The sequence below is a fragment of the Nicotiana tabacum genome, chromosome 18 (assembly GCF_000715075.1).
Source record: "Nicotiana tabacum cultivar K326 chromosome 18, ASM71507v2, whole genome shotgun sequence".
Classification (NCBI taxonomy): domain Eukaryota; kingdom Viridiplantae; phylum Streptophyta; class Magnoliopsida; order Solanales; family Solanaceae; genus Nicotiana; species Nicotiana tabacum.
In genome coordinates this window covers 87,310,586-87,320,221 of record NC_134097.1, presented here as the reverse complement: position 1 = coordinate 87,320,221, position 9,636 = coordinate 87,310,586, and positions in this window count along the sequence as shown.

Genomic DNA, 9,636 nt, shown 5'->3' with positions numbered 1-9,636 from the left:
CAGTTCTATTTGATCCGGGTTCTACTTATTCCTACGTGTCATCCTATTTTGCTTTATATCTGGTTGTGCCTCTTGATTCTTTGAGTGCTCCTGTATATGTGTCCACACCTGTAGGAGATGCTATTGTTGTAAATTGTGTTTATCGTTCATGTGTGGTTACCATTGGGAGTCTTGAGATTAGTGTAAACCTTCTACTTCTCAATATGGTAGATCTTGATATTATCTTGGGTATGGATTGGTTGTTACCTTATCATGCTATATAGGATTGTCATGCCAAGATAGTAACCTTAGCCTTGTCGGGGTTGCCTCGATTAGAGTGTAGAGGGACCCTTGGCTATTCTACCAATAGGGGTATCTCTTAGATGAAGGCTCGGTGTATTGTCGAGAAGAGGTGTCTAGGTTATTTGGCTTATGTCCGTGATTCTAGTGTAGAGGTTTCTTCCATAGATTCAGTACCAGTTGTTCGTGAGTTTCTAGAGGTATTTCTTGCAGACCTGTCGGGGATGCCACCCGACAGGGATATTGACTTCTGTATTAATTTGGCTCGGGCACTACCTATTTCTATTCCGTCGTACCGTATAGCCCCGCCAGAGTTGAAAAAACTGAAGGAGCAGTTGCAAGTTTTGCTTGATAAGGGCTTCATTATACCTAGTGTCTTTCCCTGGGTGCGCCCATGTTGTTTGTAAAGAAGAAAGATGGATTGATGAGGATGTGCATAGACTATCGGTAGTTGAACAAAGTCACCATCAAGGACAAGTATCCATTGTCGAGGATTGATGACTTATTTGATCAGCTTCAGGGTGCCAAGGTGTTTTCAAAGATCGATTTGAGGTATGACTACTATCAGTTGAGGATTAGGTCATTCGATGTCCCTAAGACAGATTTTTGAACTCGATATGGGCATTATGATTTTCTAGTGATGTCGTTTGGGCTAACAAATGCCCCAGCAATATTCATGGATTTGATAAACCAGGTGTTCAAGCCCTATATGGATTCCTTTGTGATTGTGTTTATTAATGATATTTTGATCTACTCCCGCATTCGCGAGAAGAACGAGTAGCATCTTCGGATCATACTTCAGACTCTAAAAGACAACCAGTTATATGCTAAATTTTCAAAGTACGAGTTTTGGCAGTTTCCTTCTTGGGGCATGTTGTATCAGCATAGGGCATTCAGGTGGATCCAAAGAAGATTGAGGAAGTTCAGAACTGGCCTAGACCTACTTCAGCCACAAAGATCCGGGGTTTCTTGGGTTTGGCAGGTTATTACCGTCAGTTTGTGGAGGGGTTCTCATATATAGCACCCCCATTGACCAGGTTGACTCAGAAGGGTTCCCCGTTCAGATGGTGAGACGAGTGTGAGGCGAGCTTTCAGAAGCTCAAGACTGCTTTGACTACGACATCAGTGTTGGTGTTGCCCACAGGTTCAAGATCTTACACGGTATATTATGGTGCATCTCATATTGGACTTGGTGCGATATTGATGCAGAATGGCAGGGTGATTGCATATGCGTCGCAGTAGCTGAAGGTTCACGAGAAGAATTACCATGTTCATGACTTAGAGTTGGCAGCAATTGTTCATGTGCTGAAGAATTGGAGGCACTATCTTTACGGCATCTCGTGTGAGGTATTCGCGGATCATCAGAGCTTACAGTATTTGTTCAAACAAAAGGAGCTCAATTTGAGGCAAAAAAGGTGGTTGGAGCTATTGAAAGACTATGATATCACCATCTTGTATCACCCTGGGAAGGACAATGTAGTGGGCGATGCTTTGAGTAGAAAGCCAGTGAGTATGGGCAGCCTCGCATTCATTCCAGTCGGTGAGAGATCGCTTGCATTAGATTTTCAGGCCTTGGCCCATTAGTTTGTGAAGTTGGATGTTTCTGAGCCCCGTCGTGTTCTAGCTTGTACAGTCGCTCGGTCTTTATTGTTTGAGTGTATTATGGAGCGGCAGTATGATGACCATCATTTGCTCATCCTTAGGGACACGATGTGGCATGATGAAGCTAAGCAGGTTACTGTTGGAGATAATGGAGTTTTGAGGATGCAAGGTCGTGTTTGTATGCCTAATATGGATGGACTTCGTGAGTTCAATCTAGAGGAGGCCCACAGTTCCCGGTATTCTATTCATCTGGGCGCCGCCAAGATGTATCAGGACTTGCGGCAACATTATTGGTGGAGGAGGATGAAGAAGGATATAGTTTCATATGTAGCTCGGTGTCTAAATTGTCAACAAGTAAAGTATGAGTATCGGAGGTCTGGTGGTTTGCTTCAGAAGTTAGGGATTCTTGAGTGGAAATGGGAGCGTATCACTATGGATTTCATTATTGGACTCCCGAGGACTCAGAGGAAGTTCGATGCATTTTGGGCCATTGTGGACAGGCTGACCAAGTCAGCGCATTTCATTCATATGACAGTTACCTATTCTTTAGAGTGGTTGGCTGAGATTTACATCCGTGAGATTGTTCGTCTTCACGGTGTGCATGTGTCTATCATTTCTGATCGAGCTACGCAGTTCACCTCGCACTTCTGGAGGGAAGTACATCATGAGTTGGGCACGCAGGTTGAGTTGAGCATAGCATTTCATCCTCAGACGGAGGGACAGTCCGAGCGCACCATTCAGATATTGGAGGATATGCTTCGCGCTTGTGTTATAGACTTCGGAGGTTCTTGGGATCAGTTCTTGCCATTTGCGGAGTTTACCTATAACAACAGCTACCAGTCGAGCATTCAGATGGCTCCCTATGAGGCATTATATGGTAGGCGGTACCGATCGCCGGTTGGATGGTTTCAGCCGGGGGAGGCTCGATTGTTGTGTATAGATTTGGTACAAGATACCTTGGATAAGGTCAAGATTATTCAGGATCGACTTCGCACAGCTCAGTCCAGGCAGAAGAGTTATGCCGACCATAGAGTTCGTGATGTATATGTGTGGTGACGAGTACCTATGCATTGTTGTGAGGTTAAAACAAACGGGTGGAACTTGTTTCTTGCAATTATTGCTTCCTTTGATCATATTATCCATGTTTAGACTAGTTATTTATTAAATTGATCGTTTTTATCGTGTTTATGAGCTTTTGTGATAATTGAGTATTGACTCCGAGTTGAGATTGGTATTATGGAACCGTTATTGATGTAAGGCTTGTACTTGTTGATCCTATCTCACTGTTATTACTTGTTTATTGTTATGTGGTAAGGGTGAGTGTTAATGCACGAAGGGTGATGCCGTGTCGTACGTGAATGTTAATGCACGAATGGTGATGTCGTGCTATATAGTGAGTGTTAATGCACGAAGGGTGATGTCGTGCTATATTGTGAGTGTTAATGCACGAAGGGTGATGTCGTGCCATGATATGAGAGTTAATGCACAAAGAGTGATGCCGTGCCATTTCGGTTAATTTTATGGTAAAATTGAGAGTAAAAAGGGCGATGCCATACAGTATCATTGTTCATTGTGAGGTTGAAAGTCAAAGCACGAAGAGTGATGCCGTGCAAATTTTCTACATAACCTCTTGAAAATATGATACATATCCACTATTTTTGTTGGTTTCACATATGTTTTTTTTCTTAAATGCTAAAATGTCAGATAGTACTACTAGTTTATTGCCCAGGTGAATAAAACATATTATAAGCAAATGGCCCACTCGACATCAGAACTAATTAAACTTAATTTTCTTGGTATAGCTATCCAGTTTTGGCAGAATGGTGGTCTTAGTGGACCTCACAGATCATCGAAGTGTCGAACATACTTTTAGTACCAACACTAAAAAGTTTCAATTTATCCATGTAGTATATTCTAGCATAGCGATCCATCTTTTAGATGTTTTAACCATTAAGGATTGGGGTGGTATATGAATATAATTTTCTTATTTTAATACGAGGTCTTAAGTTTCCTACGCGTGAATGTTTCTCTGATAGACACCACTTTCTTCTATAAAAAATATTACGTGGTGAAATCCTGATTAATCGGGTAACGAACGCCGAACAAAATCCAAAAAGAGTCTTTTAAATCTTGTGTACACAAACCACCAGTTCTCTTAAAAGATGTTCAAACACATGCATTGGAATGTTTCAGGTGCAGCCAAACTTGACTGCAAAAGTTAAACATTTTGTATTACACTCAAAATTCAATGACATCTAACAACTCCTATAGTTTGAGTATCGCTGTTCGAAAAATAAACTAGTACTACCAGAAATCCGGAAAAAAACGACTAAAATTTGGCAACCAAAATTGGTCTGTCAAAAAAGCGACCAAAATTGGTCGTTAAATTAGAGAAAATAATTAAATAATTATTCTAAAAACATTAGTGACCAAGATTGGTCGCTTTTTGGTCGATAATGTGGTAAAAATATTGACCGGACTGGTCAGACTTGGTTGGTCAAAGAAATACTGAAATTAGCGACCAACTCTGGTCGCCAAAGTGGGACCCATCTATAAAATTTTAATAATTATATTATTATTTAAAATAAATTATAAAATATAAATAAATATGCGACCAAAGTTGGTCGCTTACGAAAGGGAAAGCAGATAGAGACCAACTTTGGTCGCTAATTTGGGACCCAGTTATAAAATTTTAATAATTATATTATCATTTTAAAAAAATTATAAAATATAAATAAATATAATTCAAAGTTAGCGACCAAAGTTGGTCGGTTATGAAAGAGGAAGCAAGTAGCGACCAACTTTGGTCGCTATTTTGGGACCCAGTTCTAATGTTTAATAATTATATTATTATTTAAAATATTTTATAAAATATAAATAAATCTTATTTAAAATTAGCGACCAGCGTTGGTCGATATTTTTTAATTCTGGATAATTAGCGACCAACGTTGGTCGCTATTTTTTAATTCTGGATAATTAGCGACCAAAGTTGGTCTCTTTTCAGGTCAACATTGGTCAAAATTAAAAATCACTTTTGTATTTACTATCTAAATAATATAAATGTAATCCGTTAACACTTTTGTAATACAAGGGATGAATACACTAAAATATACTCTAACATGCTATATATGTAGTTAAAGTAGTACAACGAAGCATGTTATATATATAGGTCGAGACATTTTGTTTTTAATATTCAACGATGCATCTGAGTAGGTTATAAGTCGATGAATCAATTTACACACAGATATATTTGATGAAAAATTATAATATACTAATTAGGATCTTGACAATTCTATCAATCCCTAAAAGAACCCGACTATATACAACTAATATTCAAAAAAATAATCCTTGCATAACTAATCCATATACAACTAATATATGCATAACTAATCCATGTATTATTTATTCTTGCATAACTAATACATACATGACTAATACATGAATAACTAATACCTGGATAAATCTAACCGGCAATCAAAGGACTCTATGTGTGCAAATCAAAGTTTCTAGTTTTGACAAATCAAAGTGTCTTGACTGCTTTTAAATTATATTATATACTATTTAAAGAAATGTACGCATACATTATTTTTGACAAGAAAAGACTAATGATCGGAGAAAAAGTCTCACTACTTATGGCATTCAATCTGTAGCCTTTTCTTTTCAAAATTAATGTGTTGTCTTTTATTTAAAAGTAGTCTTGGAATTTACAAAAACTTCCTGAAGAAGTCTTGAAAGTACATGTATGTGTTAGTACTATGCAAGATAAGTGTCAATGAATAAGAAAAGAAGATACAATTGCTCTCGAGGTTCTTCTAGGGATTGATAAACTTGTCAAGATCCTAATTAGTATATATAATTTTTCATCAAATATATCTGTGTGTAAATTGATTTATCGACTTATAACCTACTCAGATGTATCGTTGAATATTAAAAACAAAACGTCTCGACTTATATCAATTAATCTGTTATTATTGATTCATCGACTTATAACTTAGTGATGAATGAATGTAATTCATTAACTCTATTACAATACAAATAATGAATACAGTTCATGTACTATAACATGCTATATATGCAGTTAAAGTAGCACGAAGTGTGTGTGTTATATATATACACACACTAACACATACTATAATAAATTATATGTACGTTATAGTATTACAGTGAAGTGTCTGTGTATGTGTATGTGTATGTGTATGTGTGTCTATATATATATTAGCAAAATGTCGTTCGCCTTTTTTACCCTTTAAAAATAGAGTTCACACTAGACAAAACAATCATTTATAATAATTTTCTAATATTTAGGAATGATCTTTTAATTAATTCCCTAATATTTAGGAATAGTGATTTAATTATAACCTTGATACTTAGGACTTTAATTTTAACTAAAATTTGATTAATATTTTTTCTTATTTGAAATACGTAAAAAGTTCTCATATTTGGAAATTTAAAAGCAGAATATTTCTAATTACAATGGTAGTCAATATTTATGATTTAAAATGAACATGCACGATCAAGACATGCACTTTCAAATTTTTATTTTGATATTCTAAGTTTGTTATTAAACTAAGACAAGAAAAAGTTGTTAATATCAATTTTTAACTCAAACAAGGATATGATAGTAACAAAACTATCAATTTGTTTGATATTGAATGTCTAATATCAATTTCTGACAAGGTGGGTTGCTCTGATGGTAAGCACCCTCAGCTTTCAACCAAGAGGTTGTGAGTTCGAGTCACCCCAAGAGTAAGGTGGGGAGTTCTTGGAGGGAAGGATACCGAGGGTCTATTGGAAACAGCCTCTCTACCCTAGGGTAGGGGTAAGGTCTGCGTACACACTACCCTCCCCAAACCTAGACAAGACTTTTTTCGAAAATTTAAGTTTTTCTTTAATATTTAGGAGTCTTATATCAACAAAATTTTATCCATTAAATTCTTTCTTATGTATTTGTGCAAAAAAAAAATTCTTTTTGAACTATGTAACATAATAATTTGTAAAAAACAAATAATACCATAAATTAAACAATCAACGTAGAATAAGTAAAAAGTAGTTATTACTTATTGTATGTTTGAATTACTCTTTGGCGCATAACTATAACCAATTAATTTTATCTTAGTAAAAAGATTTAGAGAAAGACAAAGTAAAAAATATAATGGAAGCCGATAAACTCGACCATCACTTCTTCTATTTTTCTTATTCTTAATTCTAGATTTATTATCGAATGTAGAAGAAACACCCATAAATATTTCACAATTCAATTATCTTAGTGCAAATAAGAAATAGAAAAATACTTTACGTGAAAATTATGATTGATTCTCTGGTATATAATAGAATATCCATTATCCTTTAACCAAATACGCCTTCTATAAAATTCATGTATCAATATATAAATATACATTCTAATAAATACGACAATTAGATATAAAAAAACTTAATTTCTACAATTACGATACTCATTACTCAGCATCAAATTTAATAAGTACTTTTAAAATGACACATAATAACTGCACATGGATAGATACATAGTTGCGCATATGCTAAAAGTACGAAAAAAGCCGCTTTTTATTTAAGTATGAAGTCCTATTTCGTAGGACTTTAAAATTCATTAAAAGCAATTAGAAATGGTTACTTGAATATGTAGAAAGACCTCTTTCGACCAACATTATCATTTTCATAAACTTGTATTTTTTTAATTTTATTTTATTTTATAACTTATTTAAAAATATTGATTTAACTTTTTAATATTATATATTTATTAATGTAGCGTGTACCCTAAGACTAGTTTTACCAAATAATAATGCACCCTTATATCCTTAGGTATTGATACACTTGTAAATTGATTCATCGACTTATAACCTACTCAGATGCATCTTTGAATATTAAAAACAAAACGTCTCGACTTATATCAATTAATATGTTATAACTGATTTATCGACTTAAAACCTAGTGATGAATGAATGTAATTCATTAACTTTGTTATAATACAAATAATGAATATAGTATCATATACTATAACATGCTATATATGTAGTTAAAGTAGTACGAAGTGTGTGTTATATATATATACACACACTAACATACTATAACAAGTTATATATACGTATCGGTTCAACTTAAGTATATATATATATATACTTGGTTAAAAATAAGAACGCGGAGTACAATTTTGTGCATGTATTTGGGGAAGATAAAGGTCCAGAACAAACTTCAAGTACTATAATTTCTCATAAATACCCCTAGGTATTATTGACATTTTAATTAAATCAAGTGCATGAAGAAATAGAACTAGTTATGTTCAAGAGATTATGGTTGATGGGTAATGCTTCTTCCCTCCAAATTAATTCTCAACAGGGGTGGCTGCTTCAAAAATCATAAACAAAATAGTTGAGTCTTTTTTTCTTCTTAATCCCTCCGAAGAAGCTCTTTACTTTGCTCCTTTAATAACTCAAATTCATAATCTTTGAGTTAGAGGTGGAAGGTACTTACAATTTGAGCAACCGTCAAAAAAGAGAGTTGAGTTGACAAATTAATTAAGGCGAAGAAATAAATGCGGAATTTTGTAATGTCAATTCGAGAAATCAAGACAAATATTGATAATAATTAAAATCGACTGCAAAAAGTGAAACTTGTGTGCTTTGACTGAGAATCTTCTCCATATAATTAGTGGAGTAGGTTTAGTGATTTTATTAGATGAAGACAAATGTGTTGACAATCGAGTACAAGCTGGAAAGAATGAAAGCACACCATTATCAATATGAATAGAAAAAAATAAAGGTAGAAAACAGTGGGCTGAGGTGGCAAACCCCATCCTCTGTACCAAATAGTCATAAATAATCATTGTCAATCATATTGACTAACCAACAGTGGTTCAGCAGGTCCTTTTCTAATAAAGACAAATACAACAATTAATGTAGTTCGCTTACCTTGTTTGGTAACTAAACATGTATCAATACAGAAAATTTCCATTATTGGAGAAAAAATATGCTACTCCCTCTTTTCCAATTTTTGTAAACGTCCTAAACGAATCAAAAAGGTCTAGAATATTTGTGTGGTTATAAAAATTTCTTATTAAGAGTAAAATTGAATGTTTAAGCTACATTGTTTCCAAATTTAGAAAGGGGTCATTCTTGTTGCGGAAGCCAAATGTATAGAGTGTGAATAAGTCACAACTACTATACCAAAAATTATGACAGCCACCAAATAATAAATAAGACAATAAAGCAACAATAAAGGGAACACCAGAATTTACGAGGTTCGGCTAATTTTGCCTACTCCTCGGAGACAACCAAATATTTTATTCCACTCCAAAAATACAAGTGAAATAATACTAAAGAGAGAAGATACAAATGCCTTAAACAGATGAGAAGGCAAATGAGAGGTGTGTTTCAATCCTAAACATTAGGCCTTCTTTTATAGGGGAAAAATCCCCCCAAACTTAACTCCCAACCAATGTGGGACTTTGGCATTTTGCCAAACTTCAACAAATCTCCACCTTGGCAAAATTCCACATTTTCAATTCTCTCTCAATAACAAATTTTGGTTGTGTCTTCATCTTCAATCTTCAGTGTTCAACAATGTTGATCAAATCCAAACAATGTTGAAACTTGACCGCAGTCACCACCTTTGTCAGCATATCAGAAGGATTCTCTGTAGTATGAATTTTCTTCACCGTGACTCCACCTTCTTCTATGATTTCTCGTACGAAATGATACCGAACATCAATGTGCTTCGTCCTTGCATGATAAACTTGGTTCT